Source organism: Hippopotamus amphibius, chromosome 13 (genome assembly GCF_030028045.1).
Source record: "Hippopotamus amphibius kiboko isolate mHipAmp2 chromosome 13, mHipAmp2.hap2, whole genome shotgun sequence".
Classification (NCBI taxonomy): Eukaryota; Metazoa; Chordata; class Mammalia; order Artiodactyla; family Hippopotamidae; genus Hippopotamus; species Hippopotamus amphibius.
Genome location: NC_080198.1, coordinates 97,641,766 through 97,660,385, shown reverse-complemented (window position 1 = coordinate 97,660,385; position 18,620 = coordinate 97,641,766). Strand labels below are relative to the sequence as shown.

The following is an 18,620-nucleotide window of genomic DNA, read 5'->3' as shown; positions in this document are numbered from 1 at the left end:
TGTACCCTGCATTGGCAGGCAGATTCTTAACCACTGCGCAACGAGCAAAGTCCCATTCTTCTAATTATTTTTCTTTTGGAAAATATAGATATTTTTCACAAAAATGTTTCTGTTAACATGCCATTGGTTTATTATTGTTTAAAATAATAGTTTAAAATTTTCTTATTTTTAATTTCTAATACAGTGCATTTTAATAGCTATAGCTGACAGATACAAAAGTTGGGGGAGCTCAATAATCTTTAAGCGTGTGAAGAAGTCCTGAGACCAGGTTGTTTGACCACTGGACCTGGCAGTCAAGAGAGCAGGGTTGCATCCCACCCAGAGGGATGTGACAAGGACTAGACCAGCCTGGCAGGGCTGGAGTCCGGGCTGGAGGGCGAGCAGCCGGGGGAGGTGGTGACAAGTGAGCGGATAGAGGACGTAGGAGGGTCTCCCAGTCAGCCAAAGAAAGCACCCCCCAAGGCACAAAGAAGGGTGAGCGGGCTGACAGGGCATTTTAGAGAGCCCACTCTCTCTGCTCCCAGATCAGTCTAGAGCAGGTGGGCAGCGTAGACCCTTCCTAAATTTCTGACTTGCTGATTCAGTGACATAAAGGATTCTAGAGAAGCAGGTTTGGGTAGAAGGATGAGAAGTGTGGTTTTCAGTAGGTGGAGGGTGAGGTATGTGTGGTCTCCTTGTCACCACCTACAATGCGGGAAATTGGTCTCAAGTCCCCAAGCCAATCTGGGATAAGTAAGATGACACTTAAGAGAATAGCTCTTAAAAGTTCTCATCACAAGAAAAAAAACTGGAAGTTTGTGTGGTGAGGGATGTTAACCAGATTTATTGGGGTGATCATTTTGTCATACACACACATATCAAATCATTATGCTGTACACCTGGAACAAATACAATGTTCTATGTCAATGATATTTCACTTAAAAAGAGGTGTTTGATTAATAGAAACTTACCATTCTTTTAAAAATAAAAAAGGACAGGATAAAGGTTAGTCCCCTTGGAGGCAAAAGGCTGTGGATTGCAACTCTGACTTCGCTACTTACTGACTGCTGTGGGTGTGCAGTGCGGAACCTCTCCCGTCCTCAGTGTGCCCATATACAAAATGGGAATTAAAACAACCCCTGCTTCTTAGGGTTGCTTTGAGAATGCAGAGAGCCAGAGCTGGAAGCGGACTGAATACACTGGGTGACACGTCGCCTTTTTTCATGGGGCAAGGGTGTGGGGCGCCGTGTCCCTTTGGAGGCGGCCATCTCTCTCTCTGGGAACATTTATCATTCTTTCTAAACTCACAATCTTTCTCCCACCCGGGGCAGACATCGTCACCCACTTGGCAGCAGCGGGGCCCCGGTGGCTCACGCACTTGCCTAATCACACCTGGAGAAGGGAACCTGGGCAGGGGCTGGACACACCCTGGGCTGCGGGGCCCGCCCCGCCCCCAGGCCGCTCCCTCCCCACCGCCTGATGTCGCCCCATGGGCGCGCGGGCCAATCAGCGCGGCCGCCGCCCTCACCAGGTACGCGGCGGGTACCTGCCGGCGAGCCCGCAGGATGCTGGCGCGCGCGCTCTCCCGGCCCCCCGCCCCCACCTGCACTCGCTGCCGGCCTTCTCCGGGTCTTGACTCCCACCCTTGCTGTCACCTCGCCCATCCCATTCCTTGTGACGACACCCTCCCATGAAAAGGCGGGAACCTAATTCCTAAGGGGGGGGGGGATGGGGAGGGAGAAGAAAGCACCACCCGTAGCAGGGCATGGCTTACAAGGTTGGCCTTGAGCCAGCTTTTAACTTTTTTTTTTTTTTTTTTTTTCCCTAAAACCCAGATTGGCTTTTTCCGCTTCACTGGCAGAAATTGTCATGGAGAGGCGACCGCAGGGAGGAGGAAATGGAAACCTGGGGGAAATCAGCTGGATGTGGAGACCGGAGAGTGTGATGGACAAAGGCCTCAAGATGTGAGTGACAGGCCACCCCCCACGCCCCCCCCCCCCCCCACACACACACCTGATTCCACCATGAGTTTCCCTAGAGCCAGGAGCTTCCTCTGACTTTGAGATCCTCCTTTAAGATAATTCCAGGGGCAGATCTGATGTCTGTTGTAAGTTCTTTTACAAAATGGCAAGTATCCTGCTAAAATGCTTTTTACATTATCTCATTTCACCTTCTTGCCTCAAAGGTTTGTATCATTGACCCCAGTTTGCAGATGAGGAAATTGAGGTCTAGAAAGGGTGGCTTAAACAGCTAGCAAGTGACAGAGCCAGAAAACAAAGCTCTTGGTGTAAACAGTCTACTTTTCCACCTCTGTTACTTTGTTGGTTGACATCCAGCAGGGAACCATCACAGAACACACTAGCTTCCTGGGCAGAGGACTGTCAACTGAAAAAAATGCACAACCGAAAAGTTGAGAGTTATATTTTATTCGGCAGAATTTCTGAGGACTTCAAGCCTGGGAGATGGGACTCTCAGATCGTTCTCAGGGACCTCTCTAAAAGAGGTAAAGGAGGAGCCAGGGTATAGAGGAGTTTTTGCAACAAAGACCAGACAGTCAGAACATCAAAAGATTACTGTTAACTAAAGAAAACCAGACATCTGAAGTTAAGGAATTTAGCGCTTTTCTATGTACGGGAAGAGGCAAGAGTCTGGGCTCACCGAAATCATTCCTTTGACATGCAGCTCGGCTATCTGGGTGGGGCGGCATCCTGTGCTTTCTCATCCTGAGTCTCCTCAGAGTGCACCATGGGGAGTGAGTGGCTGTAACGGGAGAGGGCTTGATGCTGGGCATCCTGTATCCATGCTGAGTTCCCCAAGGGCTCACCATCAGGGCAGCCGTCAAGTGGTGGCGTGACTGCTGCAACATCCTTTGCTTACCGATACGGCAGGCAACAGTTTTTCCGTCACAGGACAGAAAACAGGGCAAAGGAAAATACCATGTTGACAGTGACTGCCCAACACATTTTATCTTCATAGCAGCCCATCAGAAAAGCTCACGATTTATTGATTCATTCATTTAGCAAATACGCATTGAGTCCTATGAGCCAGGCACTTGCACGAAGGCAATGCAACGATCAGACATAAATCCTTGCCCTCACGGAGCTGACATTCTAGTGGGGAGAGTGGAGAGACAGGCAATAAACAGTAAATGTAAGAAAATAATCAATTACATAGTAAAGTAAGTGCTGTGAGAAAAAGTAGAGCATGATAAGGGGAATTGAGAGCATAGGAGAAGTGGGAGCAGGCTGCAGTTATAAATAGGGGTTTCAGGGTAGGATTCATTGAGAAGATACTGAGGGGATGAGTTGGCTGCTGTCTTAAGAAAGACTTTTCTAGGCAAAGGGTGTGGCCTATGCAATGGTTCTAAGGCTGGAGTATAACTGGAGCAACCGTGACACTAGTAGGGCTGGGAAGAAGGGAAGGAGTGAGCAACGAGGAGGGGATGGTAGCATTTACGGTCTTGAGGAGGTGGAGGGAGATGCCATGTCCTGTAAGGTCTTGTAGGTCATTATAAAGTCTGACTTTCACTCTGGGTGCCATCGGAGGTCATCTGCGGGATGACATGATTCGATTTTCATTTGAATAGGATCACTCTACCCCAGAGTAGTAGGTGGGAAGTCTGGGGTGGAGGCAGAGTATCAGGTGAGAGGCATTCACAGCAATGCAGCTGAGAGATGATGGTGACCCAGGACCAAGGTGGGAGCAGTGAAGGTGAAGAGAAGGACTTGATTTGGGATCGACGTCGAAGATCGAGTCAATAGGATTTGGTGATGGAACTGGACATCAGTCATGAACAAGAGGAGTCAAAGGCAATTTGAAGGTCTGACCAAACTGAAAGAATAGAGTTGCTCCACCTGGGATGGGAAGTACTGTGAAGGCATGTTTGTGGTGGGGCCTAGGAGGTCACTTTTGTTTCTCAGCAGCTGTGTAAGCAACTGATAAGGCACAAGCACATTTGGTGTGGAGGCTTTCCCTGAGCTGCAGCACGCAGTTTCCTTGTGTCAGTGGGGCTTTCACACCACGTCATGCCCCCAGCTTCCTTTCTACCACTGCTGCCTAGTAAATTTCTACTTATCTTCAATATCTTAGGTAAATGGCACCTTTCAAATAATAATCCTCTGTTGGCACTAAGCGCCTGGTGTCAATCTCCTGACCCTTATGGTCTATGCCACCCAGCGTGACACTTGATTATATGTTGTCATTTGTGGTCCACAACTTCCTTGAGGTTTGCTAGCTATTGTTCTCAAAAGGTCAATGCTCATGCCTTACCTCTTGCATCTCACAGGATACCTAACACACAAGCTTGTCTCTTAATGGGACTTGATCAGAGCTTATTGATTGAGCTGCTTTTGGACATTGTGGTGAATGACCACTGACATGGTGAACGGCCGTGTCAGTTGGGAATCACAGATTTGGAATCATGGAGTCAGCATTTCTCTAGTTCAAAGACCCTGTCATCAGATGAGAAACCTGGATCCCAGAGAGGATAAGTAACTGGCCTGAGGTCTTTTAGGGAATTAGAGAGCCAGGACTAGGACCTAGTTGCTCTGGTTCTTAGAATGGTGCCTTTTCTCCCACACTTATAAAGCTGGGCCTGGGGCAAGTGGCATCTTTTAAAACAGACTCCAAAATGAAACTCCAATTGCTTAAAAGCAGGTACAAAAGAGGACGTTTTGAAACAGACACTGTCACACTCTGCTGATGGTAGTAAAGTTGCCAGAACCTCTTTTTAAAGCAGGTTGCCAATATCGAATCAAACTTGTAAATGAGCAAACCCTTTAACCCAGTAAATCCATTTCTAGATTTTTGCCCTAAAATAGACTCAGGTGGGCAGGAAATGACATTAGTTATTAGTTGTTACAAGATTAGTTATTACCGTAGTGTTTGTAGTAGCAAAATCTGGAAACAATCTAAAAGGGCACTAATAGGGAAGTGTCAGGATAAATCATAGTCATCCCTACAAAGGGTACAATTGTGAAAAGGAATAGATCTTATGCAGTTGATTTCACATGCCAGGACTAGTAAATCAGCTCCAAGGGAAAAAGGCAAAATAGGGAACAGTGTGTACACAAGATGGTTACATTTGGATAAGAGAAATATGAACATGTCTACATAAATATGTTTGTATATATATAATATATTTCTGGAAAGATACACAAGAAATTGATAGCAACTGTTTCTGGGGAGGAGTACCAGGGAGGGAGGGTGTCTTTTTACTTTATACTCATTTGTATTTTTTCAATTTTTATTAGCTTTTTAACTAAAAATGTAATGAAATATATTCCTATAACAGAAATACTAAATATTGCCAAAAAATGGTTTGCAAGGAGGTCTTGTTGTCCCCCCCTTTTTTGCAGATGATCTGGATGAATAAGTCCGCTGTCCCCTTAAGGAAGGAAATCTATCAGTAACATTCCCCCAGGGAAGCTCATCTGTTTGGACTGGAGTCTGCATGTTCTGTTTGTTCTTGCTGGTGACTTGTTGACAGGTTGGGAAATGACTCTGCCAGCTAGGTGTCCTTGAGAGGCCAGACCTCAACAAAGGATCAGGAAAACAAGCATCCACCTGTGATCTCTCACCAGTTTCTTCCAGGGTGGGGTCCCAAGCTTGGGCAAGTGTGATTCACCCCCTTCTGCATGAGGAAAGGGGACCTAATACGGCAGCCAGGCAGCCACCGGCTCTGATCTAATGATCGCTGAGCAGGGGCTCTGGCAGCTACAGTTTTTTATCTGCTCCCCCTGACACACCCAGGTAGTTCTGAGGCACACAGCTTTTCCAACTGCTTCCTCTCCAATTCGAATGTATGCCCCCTGAAACTTAGCTTCACTGGCAGAGGGACCGTTTCCTAATGCGACTGTTGATATGATGACACACACCTATGAAGCTGTGGTTGACAGAATCCTGCCTCCCCAAAGATGCTCGTGTTCGAATTCCTGGACTCTATGCATATGTTATCTTACACGGCAAAAAGATTTGCAGATTAAGCTAAAGAATTTTAGACGGGGGTGTCCTCTGAATATCCAGGTGGGCCACATCTAATCACACAATCCCTTAAAAGAGGAGAACCTTCAGAGGGAGATGTGACTACAGAAGAATGGTCAGAGAGATGCAATGCTGCAGGCTTTGAAGATGTGAGAAGGGACCACAGCCAAGGAGTGTGGGTGGCCTCTTGAAGGTGAAAAAGAGCTTCCAGAAAGGAATACAACCCTACTACCCCTTGATTTTAGCCTAGTGAGAAATCTGAGAGGAGCTGCTTTGGGTTAAACTAGACAAAAGAGATGTAACCAAAAGCAATTTGATTCGATCTTGATTCAAAAAAAGAGAAGGAAAAAACTATAAAAGACATTCTTGACATAAATGAAGTTTTAATATTTTTATTTTTTATGATTTATTATTTATTACAGTCTATATATTAGGTTAGATTTTAGAGTTATTGTTAACATTCTTGGGTGTGATCATGGAATTATGGTTAGTAGAATATTCCTGAAAAATTCTTGCTAGAATATTTCGGGCTAAAGTATCATGGTGTCTGCAGCTTAATTTCAAATATTCAGTAGTTTCTAAATAAAAGAACAGAAGGAAGGGAGGAAGGATGAGTAAGGGAAGGGAGAAAGAAAACCGGAGTAAGCAAAGAGAAAGAAATAAGGTAAATATGACAAAATGTTTACTCCTATTCAATCTGGTGGAGGGCTTCTGCATACAATGAGTTCATTGTATATTCTTTCAATTTTCTCATATTGGAAGATGCTCATAATAAAACTTGAGGTGAGGAGAAATCTGAGTTGATGGAGAATTTGAAGATAGAAGAACAGATCTCGCATCACCGGTTCTGGCAAATATTGTAGATGGATTGACCCGTGTGTATTGGGTTTTGGTGTCTTCCACTCATGTGTTCATTCATTTACTTATTTTTATATTGATCAAACGGGCAGTAAGTGTCTCCTCTTTCTAGGTCCTGATTTCAGACACAGGAGATCCCAGGAAGTGAACTCCCTCCCTGCCCCAAGGTAAGGAACACTCAGAAATTTCCTACTGAGCTCTGGGCAGTTGGAGAGCCTGGAGTGGAGAAGACCCATTTTTGGGTGAGGGCAAGTCACGCCAGAAGAGACCTCTGCAGCTCTGCTTCCCCCCGCAAAAGGGAAAGGAAAGGAATGGGAAAGACCTCATCACCCTCACCCCCACAAACGTGAAATGCAAGGTTGCAAAGCTGTGCTTCACCTCAATCCCCTTGCTCATCAAGCAAGGCATTTGAGCCCAAGACCACCCGCCTGTCAGAGGCAGGCAACATCACTCACCCCTTCCATTCAGCTAATGTTTGATGAAGTCCTGCCTGTGTCAGGGGACAGTGTCGTTGCTGTGGGTTCACAGTGGAGAGAGCAAAATTCCTGCCTTTATGGAGTTCATAATCTTTTTGAGGGTGGGGATGGGAAATAAACAAATAAAAAAAGTAAATATAATAATGTCAGGCACTGATAAGTGCTACAAAGACAAACAAAGAGTGAGCCTGGAAGAGAGCCTGGGTGATTGGAATGACCACCTGAGAAGCTGACCTTTGAGCAGAGAGTAAAGTGAGGGAACTGGGTCTGGGGTAGAGGGAAGAGCATGAGTAGAGCTCCTGGTGGAGAATGTTCTTTTTGTGCTCAAGCAAGGGGACGACGTGGCTGGAATGAAAGATGGTAAGAAAAGTGGCTGTGGAATAATAGTATTAGTAATAATAATAATAATAATTTGGTCTCCCTCCATGGTTTCTGGCCTAGAGCTGGTAAAGTCTTTAGAAGTTCCTGAGTGATGGAGGTGATAGGAATGTCTTTTGTTATTTATAACAAGTCCCTTACAACTGACCATACCTGAGTTTATGCTAATGAGGTGACTCTTGGAGGGTCCCTAGATGACTTCAGGATGGGGGCTGGTTGTCAGGGAAACCAGCTGTATGATTTCAGCCCCAGACCGTCACTTCTGGAGAGGGGAGAAGATCTGGAGATGGAATTTAATCACTAATGGCCAGTGATCTAATCAGTCATGCCTATATGATGAACCTCTATAACCGCCCCCCCAAACGATGGGGTTTGGAGAGCTTACAAGTTGGCAAACACACCCGTGTGCTGGAAGGGTGGTGTCCCCAACTCCAAGGACAGAAGGTTCTGTACGCAGGACCCTTTCCATCTCGCCCTGTGTACCTCTCCATGTGTTTGTTCACTTGTATCCTTTATGATAAACTGTAACGGGAAGCAGGGCTTTTTCCTGAGTTCTGTGAGTCATAGAAGCAAATTATGGAACTGGGGCGAGGGGGTTGCGGGAACCCTTGACTTTGTAGCCAAATTGGACAAAACAGTGGGAAACCTGTGGACCTGATCCTTTCGAGTGGTGTCTGAAGTGACTGCAGTCTTGAGAGCTGAGCCCTTAAATTAGCGGAGTCTGAGACTAACGCCACGTGGTTAGTGTCAGAAGCTAATTGAATTTCAGGACATCCCAATGCGTGTTCAAGAGTTTGTTAGTTAGAAGGAAAAAAAAAAAAAAGCTCTAGAGGCAGAACGTGCCCAGGGACCATACCGTGAGGAACTTTATAGGCTATAATGCAAAATCTGATTTCTATTCTAAGTAATTACTCTTTTACCACTTGTAGTTTTTGGAATGCCCACACCATATCCAGCTCCTTTACATGGATTAATTCTCTTATTTTCAATATTCACAATGATTCTTTGAGATCAGTATTTTTATGCTCGTTTTACAATTAAGATAAACCAAGGCCTCAGAAATCCTAGGTAACTGACACATGGTCGCACACTGTGGGACAGATGAAGAAAAATTTGATTTCAGGACTGTGTGACGTTGCCTGCCTGGCAAAGGCAGAAGCAGGCTGAGAGCGTTGAGGTCACCCCTAGTTGCACGAGGATTCTTTGAGTGACAGAACAAGAATGGGTGCCCAGAGGAGTTTAGAGTGAGAGGCGACTGCTCAGATGTGGCTGAAAGTCACATGTGAAGTAAAAACAATGCAATTCATGAGATTACACCAAGGGGTGCTGTAAAGGTGCAGACAACAACAACAACAAAATATTATTAAAATAGATTAAATCATTGTTTCTTCATTCCTTTCAGAGGCTATTGCCTGTGGCTCCACACCATGGGGGGTTTCTCTGCTTTGGGATTAGGGTTTATTAGAAATAATTTCTTAGGGACTTCCCTGGGGGTGCAGTGGTTAAGAATCCGCCTGCCCAGCCCTCAGAATGGGAAAAAATAATTGCCTATGAAACAACGGACAAAGGATTAATCTCCAAAATATACAAGCAGCTCATGAAGCTTAATACCAAAAAAGCAAATAACCCAATCCACAAATGCGCAGAAGACCTAAATAGACATTTCTCCAAAGAAGACATACAGATGGCCAACAAACACATGAAAAGATGCTCAACATCACTCATCATCAGAGAAATGCAAGTCAAAGCCACAATGAGGTATCACCTCACACCGATCAGAATGGCCATCATCACAAAATCTGGAAACCACAAATGTTGGAGAGGGTGTGGAGAAAAGGAAACTCTCCTGCACTGTTGGTGGGAATGTAAATTGGTACAGCCACTATGGAAAACAATTTGGAGGTTCCTTAAAAAACTACAAATAGAACTACCATATGATCCAGTAATCCCACTCCTGGGCATATACCCAAAGAAAACCATAATCCCAAAAGAAACTTGTACCATAATGTTTATTGCAGCACTATTTACAATAGCCAGGATATGGAAGCAACCTAAATGCCCATCAACAAATGAATGGACAAAGAAGATGTGGCATATATATACAATGGAATATTACTCAGCTATAAGAAGGGATGAGATGGAGCTATATGTAATGAGGTGGATAGACCTACAGTCTGTCATACAGAGTGAAGTAAGTCAGAAAGAGAAAGATAAATATGATATGCTAACTCACATATACGGAATCTAAAAATGGTACTGATGAACTCAGTGACAAGAACAAGGAAGCAGATACAGATACAGAGAATGGAATGGAGAACTCGAGGTTTGGGAGGGGGTGGGGGGTGAAGGGGAAGCTGAGATGAAGTGAGAGAGTAGCACAGACATATATATATACTACCAACTGTAAAATAGATAGTCAGTGGGAAGTTGTTGTATAACAAAGGGAGTCCAACTCGAGGATGGAAGATGCCTTAGAGGACTGGGGCGGGGAGGGTGGGGGGGACTTGAGGGGAAGGGAGTCAAGGAAGGGAGGGAATACGGGGATATGTGTATAAAAACGATTGAACTTGGTGTACCCCCCAAAAAAAATAAATAAATAAATAAAATTAAAAAAAAAAAAAAAGAATCCACCTGCCAATGCAGGGGACACGGGTTCCATCCCTGGGCCGGGAAGAACCCACATGCCGCAAAGCAACTAGGCCCGTGCGCCACAGCTACTGAGCCCACGTGCCACAACTACTGAGCCTGCACTCTAGAGTCCGTGCTCTGCAAGAGAAACCACCGTGATGAGAAGCCCTCGCACCACATCGAAGAGTAGCCCCCGCTCTCTGCACCTAGAGAAAGCCCGCACACAGCAAAAAAAGACTCAACGCAGCCATAAGTACATAAATAAATAAATAAAGTAAATCTTTAAAAAAAAAATCACTTCTTAGCCTGACTTTCTAGTGTCCCTAGGGAGACAGTAGTGTTAAATACGAGGCTTTGGGCTCTTCTGTACTGGAAATATTCCCATTTACTTATCAAGCCTGGCCTCCAGAGTCACACCACCAGCCAGAGGGAAGACCCCAGGTGTGATGTGAGTGACATGCCCTCAGTGCCGGAAGAGGAAGTCCAAGAATAATAGGAAAAAGCGGTCATAACCAAGTGTCCTGGCGGCCCCCACCCCAGGATTAAAGCCCCGAGGGTGGAGGGGAGTGAAGGAGAGTAGAAGCCTCTGCGTGGGTTTGGAGCTAATCTAAAGGGGACTCTGTTCTTGCTCCTCCTGCCATCACTCAGGCAAATCCCGAGACCCTGAGAGAATGCCTTCGTTGGGCGTGACACCCGCATCAGGTGGCCGTGGCTGAGCGACTTCGTGAGGGCAGTGAAAGCCACCCGTGTTCCTGGGCTCCCCATCCTGAGAAGAGGGACCACAAGGTGCAGGGAGAGCTGGTGGATGAGAAAAGGCCCGGGATGCAGACAAGGAGGGAGACCCCAGGGCCGAGAGCTCAGGAACAGAGCTGGGACCGGGAACCAGCCAGCAGGAGCCACGCACGCCAGCAAAGAACAGGTACCAAGGCCCAGGGCCCCACTCCTGCTCCACATGCTCCCTTCTGCCCCCAGATGCCTTTTGGAGGTTAAAGTGGTGAAGAAACCCCTTGAGAGAGGGAGAGAATCACCTTGAGGAGCAGGGTTTTTTTGTTTTTTAATGTTTATTTATTTATTTATTTATTTAGCTGCACTGGGTCTTAGTTGCGGCATGCGGGATCCTTAGTTGTGGCACATAGGATCTTTCAGTTGCGGCATGCAGACTCTTAGTTGTGGCTCGCAGGATCTAGTTGCCTGACCAGGGATCATACCTGGGTCCCCTTCTTTGGGAGCTCAGAGTCTTAACCACTGGACCACCAAGGAAGTCCCAGCAGTTTTATTTTTGAACTTACTTGTTACCCCAGAGAGACTGCGTTATCTCCAAAGAGAACAATTAAAATACCCAGAGAGAAAGGAACCTTTAACCGCCTTGCTAACCCCCTCTCCTGCTGTCATTAGCAGGAGCGGGGACTTCTGAGTACAATGCCCGCAGTTCACAGAAAATACATGTGTTTTGCAGACCTAAACCGTAATGTACTCATTTCCATTCGCCAACTCTCAGAGCTCATCTTACTCCAACTTTCAGGGACTTCTGACACCTGGATCAGCCTCTCTGGAAATGCTCCCTTTGCGTGGCTGCTGGGCAACACACTCCGGGTTTGCCTCACCTCACAGGTCGCTTCTTCTCGGTCACCTTGACATCGTCATCTCCTCTTCCCAACCTCTCTTTCTTGGAGGGTCCCAAGGATCCGTCCTGGGAGCCCTGCTGTTGTCATCTACATTCCTGCCTCCCAGACTATCCCAAGACCCTTCTGTCCTCCCGGTTCAGACTCAGATGTCTAAGTGTCTACTTGACATAGGACGTGGATGTCTAGTCGGCATTTCAAAGTAAGCGTGTCCAGAGCTCTTGACTCCTAACTGGCTCCTTTCCCAGGTACCCCCACATCTGTAAATGACTCTCAAGATTATTCATTTACTCAGGTCGTAAACTGAGCACCCATCTTTTGTTGTTGTTGTTGTTGTTGTTGTTATAAAATTGCTTTAATTCAGTTCTCTCCACATTACAAGCCAGCAGCGGGCAATGGCTGGCCATCCCAGCACCCGTCTTTGATCATTTTTTTCCTTTAGTCTCACATCAGCTCCATTAACAGGTCCTGCTGGCTCTACCATCAAACCACCATCATCTCGCACCTTGTCTCCAGCTGGGCTTCCTGCTTCCATTCCCTTATAGGTAATTGTCCCCTTGGCATCCAGAGAGCATTGTTTAAAACACAGAACAGACTTTTCACTCTCCTGCCCAATACCCTTCAAAGTCTTCCTGTTACATGTAGAATAAAATCCAACCTCTTTCCATGGCTTGTAAATCCCTATATAATCTGAACCCTGCTTCTGCCTCTGGTCTCATTTCTAATTTCTAACAGCTCTGACTCTTTGCTTTGCTTTGCTTCCTCTGTTCCTATCCACATTGGCCTGCTTGCAATTTTCACACTCCTCAGACTTCTTCCTCACTTGGGTCTTTGTGCCTTGCTTTTCCCTCTGCCAAGAAGACCTGGCCTAGATATTCACATGGCTGATTAACTCACCTCTTCCTAGAGACATTCTTGATCCCTGTCTCTAAGATAACACCCCACCATCATTTTCTGTGTTCCCCATGAGAAGGGAGAATTGGCTTGAGAATGAGGCCAACACAGAGGACAGCAGAGTTGAGAAATAGAGAGAAATACAGTAGTGAAATAGCTTTCTCTAATCATAGATCCATAATAGATGATGTAATACTGTGAGCCCCTGGTTCTAGCCATGCTTCAACTTGGATTCTCTGCAGTATCCTGAGTCAACAGAATGTCTTTGTTCTGAAACCCAGTTGGGGTTGTTTTTTCTGTCATCTGCAATCAAGAGTCTTGATTATAGGAACCAAACCTATCTATGCCCATGCGCTGTCTACCTTGACCTTCAGATTCTACTGTCTTCATCAGCATGACTTTACTCTGCAAGGTAACCCTTTTCTCTTTTGTCCCCTAAAAATACTCTCAGTGAAATCATCATTGTACAGCAAGGCAATGATAGGAACGGAGAAAACTGCTGAGTCATGCTTCAAAGTTACTGAGTGGCAAAAACAAACTGCACCATCATTGTCTTTAACAACCTGATTCTTGTTCCAGGAAACATCTGTCTGCCAGGAAGATAAGGAGTCGCAAATGACATTATTATTTGGGTCTAGAACTTCCTGAGGGCAAACTGATTTAAGTGAACATCAGACTGCTGGATATTTCAGTAGAGAGTATAAAATGACATTTATACCCCAAGACTCATCTATAGCTTTGCCTGGGAACCCCTGCCTTTCTGTGTCCATTAACCCTAAAGGATTATGGCATGATCCTTACCAGTCCTCATCAAGCCCCTGCATTGAAAGACCCACCTTAAACCAGACCCCGAAACCCCGTAAATATCTAAAGATCCTAACTTGGTTCTCCCCACTCTAAGACTCTGTTAAGACCCTGTCAGGGTGGCAATAAACTTGATGACTGAACAACCAGTTGTTTCAGTGGTATTTTTAGAGAACAAGCACTTGAGAATAAATACAGATAACCAACCCTAGACCTGGGCTCTGTTAGTATGTGAGTATGTGTTTGGGGTGTGTGTGTGTGTGTGTGTGTGTGTGTGTGTGTGTGTGTACATTACACGCTGTCAGGCGCTTTCTGAAGACTGATACCCAAGTGGAGTCTTTCTTTGGCCATGTAGGTTTCACCTATTTTTTACCTGCTTTCTCCCGACCAGCCAAACTTATGGGTCTCTTTTCCTGGGCCACCACTGAAACCATATACAAGCCCCCGTGTCCTTGTCTTTTGAAGTAAAAGGCCAACTCAAGAGTTAATGATTGGGGACTTCCCTGGTGGCACACTGGTTGAGAATCTGCCTGCCAATGCAGGGGACACAGGTTCGAGCCCTGGTCCAGGAAGATTCCACATGCAGCAGAGCAACTAAGCTGGTGCTCCACAACTACAGAGCCTGTATGCTGCAACTACTGAAGCCCACGTGCCTAGAGCCCATTCTCTGCAACAGGAGAAGTCACCATCGTGAGAAGCCCGTGCATCACAACGAAGAGTAGCCCCCACTCACCACAACTAGAGAAAGCCCTTACTCAGCAACAAAGACCCAACACAGCCAATAAATACATAAATATACATTTTCTTTTAAAAGAGTTAACGATTGGGAACTGTGAAGATGTAGAAACAAAGAATAGCTGTTGGACTGGGGAACTGGTAACAATTTAGGCTATAAATCTGCCACATAGCAGAATCACCAAACTGCCAGTTCCCTGAAAGATATAGATTAAGGCCTGACATACATTCCTAAGTTGTTTTTACAGGAAGCAGACACCCACCAGATGAAAACTGCTGATTGCAAGAACATAGACCCTAGACTGGTTGAAACCAGAAGACTGGTAATGCTTGAAACTTCACCTTGATGCCAAATGGGGCAAGAGCTGACCACGCCCTGCTCCTTGCGCACTAAAACTCCTCACTACCCCTTCTGGGGGTGGGGGGGGGTCACTGTCTTGAAGACATCACCCCACTGTGGACCCCTTTGCCTGGGAAAACAATTTAAAAGCTACTCTTTTCTACTTCACCCAAAACTCCAAGTTTTGAGTTTCGGCAACACCACTGAAGTTTGAAAATTTGTGTCTTCTTTTTCTTCAGTAACAGTTTCTGCAACTGCACAGGCCACATGGTATCACAGACCATGGTTGTTGAGTCCTTAGGCTAGCGCTTAGTAAATACTCTGGTTTGGGGGCTGTCACTTACCTCTTGGGCCTCATATTTAAAATGCAGGTAACACTATGTATCAATCAGTGTAATACAGAGAAGTGGAACTAACAATAGAGAGAGGGAGAGAAGGGAGAGAGACATTTTAAGGAGCTGGCTCACATGATTGTGGAGGCTTGACAGGTCCAAAATCTTCAGGGCAGGCAAGCAGGCTGGAGACCCAACGAAGAGTTGCAGTTTGAGTCGAAAGGCCGGCCGCTGACAGAATTCCTTCTTTCTTGGGGGAGGTCAGTCTTTTTCTATCAAAACTGTCAACTGGGACTTCCTAGGTGGCGCAGTGGCTAAGAATCCGCCTGCCAATGCAGGGGACATGGGTTCGATCCCTGCCCCAGGAAGATTCCACATGCCGCGGAGCAACTAAGCCCGTGTGCCCACAACTACTGAAGCCCATGCGCCTAGAGCCCATGCTCTGCAACAAGAGAAGCCACTGCAATGAGGAACCCGCACACCACAACAAAGAGTAGGCCCCCCCTGCCCCCACCACTCTCCACAACTAGAGAAAGCCCGTATGCAGCAACAAAGACCCAATGCAGCCAATAAACAAACAACAACAAAAAAAAAAACTGTCAACTGATTGGATGAGGCCCAGCTACATCATGAAGCGTAATCTGCTTTACTCAAAGTCTACTGATTTAATGTTAATCATATGTTTAAAATTCCTTCAACAGCAACAGCGAGAATAATGTTTGACTAGCTACCTGAGTACTATGGCCTAACCAAGTTGACACCAAAATATTAGCCATAACACAATACTAGAATTTCTGTTTTAAACAACAGTAATGACAAGAAATCCAACTTGCTCTCATGGCACTTTTCCAAACCCCAAATATTACTATTTTCTACTTTTCTAAAGTTAGAAACTCTCAATTACCATTATCTTTCAATTGACTCAATTTTGAATTTAAATTTATTTTAAAAGGAAGGCTTATTTCACTACATTAAAATAGAAGCTAGTATAACCATATATATATGTATATAAAGTAATTATGAAAATAAATATAATGTGAAGAAATTCAAAATTTTAAAGTCTAGCTAGAAACCACGGCCTCATTTAGGCTCTGAGCCTGAGTCCTGTTTTCTCTTTGTTAAAAGGAAAGAAAAATAAAATCAAAATTAAAAAAAGGCATTGAAAAAAACCAAGAGATATAACAGCAGCAAATTGAAACCATTCTCTCTGATGTAATTGGATTGAGAAAAAAATTTAAAGGGAATAGTTTTTCTTACCACAAGATTCAATATTATATAGTTTCTAAGAATGATCTAAAATCATTACATATACAACCAAAAAGTTTCTCTCATGGATTCAAATCTTACTCCTTGGGAGACATGGAGATGGAGTGTCTAAAATTAAAAAAGAGAGAGAGAGACTGAAGGTACGTATTTGATGGGGACCTGAGGGAAGAAATGCTACATGCTCTGTAAGTAAATACTTCTATTTTTCCTGAGAACCCTTCAGTAAAATCTACATTGGATGGTAATGCAATGAATTCTTTATGAACGTAAAAAAAGTGCTGAGCTGTGCTTCAAAGTTGCTACACAGCAAAAACAAAGTCTGCAGTCAGAGACAGTCAATGTATGGGTTATAAATGCCATTTGATTCAAGTGATTATTGAGCATCTATTAGACCCAGGCACTGGACCACACCTTGAGAATGCAGAGATGAAGAAGACACTGTCCCTCCCTTCGTGGAGCTCACACTAGCGGGAGGGACACGATGGGGGTGAGTTGTCTCCCATGGGACAAAAGCTTTTTCATAGGGTTTTACATTGATTTCTCCATCCTGTTACTTTTGAGAGTAAAAAAATAATTTTAAAATAACTTTAAAATAATACTGTGTTCTTAAAACAATGAATGAGTTCTGCCAGCAGGTGATTTTCTCTCACCCAATCCTGACTATTTGAAGTTGGAGAAATCAAGTTGACAGCCCCATCCGGGTTATGGATTCAAGATTTCCTCTTCCTATTTCAGTCTGATCTTACCAGCATACATTGGTCACTGCTTCAGAGCAGTGTGTCTTAAGTCTGTTTCATTCATCAATACTTTTGTCCATCAATACTTTTAAGTCTGGAGCTAATCAAGGTGTTACCATTCAATAAGATCACAGTGGGAACTGGTGGTGCAGTGGTTAAGAATCTGCCTGCCAATGCAGGGGACATGGGTTCAAGTACTGGTCCAGGAAGATCCCACGTGCCGCGGAGCAACTAAGCCTGTGAGCCACAACTACTGAGCCTGCGTGCCAGCAGCCACAAAGACCCAACTCAGCCAATAAATAAATTAATTAATTAAAAATCACAGTGGTATGACATTGAAGGAGGAATCAGCTGACTAATTGGTGACGCATTGTTCCCTGGGTAATTCTTAGACGATAAAATCTTCCCTATTTAGGAAATCTGGAGAGAAATACTAAGCGATCTAACTTGTATTGACCATGTTTGAGCCTGAAGACTGCTGAAAGGACAGCAAACCTCTCCGCCCATCAGACGTTCAGGGCAGATTTGAAACAACTTTTCACTAAACCTAGTAGTGAATCATCTGCTTTAATCACTTTCCCTGTGACTTCTTGAGTAAACTGCGATGAGAGGAACTCATTTTTGCATAATCCAGAAGCATCTCTTAATATCCTTTCCACACTGGAATTGAATTGAATGAAGAATGTGTTCTCATGCTTTCCAGAACCAACCTTTGCTTAAGCCAGTTGAGCAAAAGGAGACACTGGATGCTGTCGTTATTATTATTATTGTTGTTGTTACCATTAGAAATCCCTCTTGGATACACACCACAATCAAATCTCTAAGTTTTGACGTATACACACCACCAAACATAAAATAGACGGCCAGTGGGAGGCTGCCGCATAGCACAGGGAGATCAACTTGATGATGGGTGATGACCTAGAGGGGTGGGATAAGGAGGCTGGGAGGGCATCTCGGGATGGAGGGGATATGGGGATGTTTGTATAAATACAGCTGATTCACTTTGTTGTACAGCAAAAACTGGCACAACAGTGTAAAGCTATTATACTCCAATAAAGAGCTTAAAAAAAAAAATCTCTAAAAAAAAATCAAACCTCTGTTTGCTCCCCTTTCCAAACCTCCCTCATTCATGCCCTCATTTGTTCATTCATTCATTTATTCATTCATTCATTTATTCATTCATTCAACAAACATGAGGGACTTCCCTGGTGGCGCAGTGGTTAAGAATCCGCCTGCCAATTCAGGGGACACGGGTTCGAGCCCTGGTAGGAAGATCCCACATGCTGCAGAGCAACTAAGCCTGTGAGCCACAACTACTGAGCCCTCATGCCACAACTACTAAAACCCACGTGCCTAGAGCCCTTGCTCCACAACAAGAGAAGCCACTGCAATGAGAAGCCCACGCACCGAAACAAAGAGTGGCCCCTGATCACCGCAACTAGAGAAAGCCCATTCGAAACAATGAAGACCTAATGCAGCCAGTAAATAAATAAATAATCTTTTTATTTAAAAAAAAAATGTGCTGCTTATACACTATGACAGCCACATACATTGCCTTTTCCCTTGAAGAACTGAGGGATGTTGATAAG

At 44.8% G+C, this 18,620-nt stretch overlaps 1 long non-coding RNA gene across 2 annotated transcripts in view; it reads left to right on the top strand.

Annotated features, from left to right (window-relative positions):
• Positions 1-13,764, top strand: part of LOC130835277 (uncharacterized) — a 37,415-nt gene extending 23,651 nt beyond the window's left edge. For both annotated transcript variants that reach the window (XR_009048855.1, XR_009048854.1), the window contains 3 exons: positions 1,815-1,943; positions 6,932-6,986; positions 13,397-13,764. This is a non-coding gene — a long non-coding RNA (uncharacterized LOC130835277). The remainder of the gene's footprint in view (positions 1-1,814; positions 1,944-6,931; positions 6,987-13,396) is intronic.
• The last annotated feature ends 4,856 nt before the right edge of the window (positions 13,765-18,620 follow it).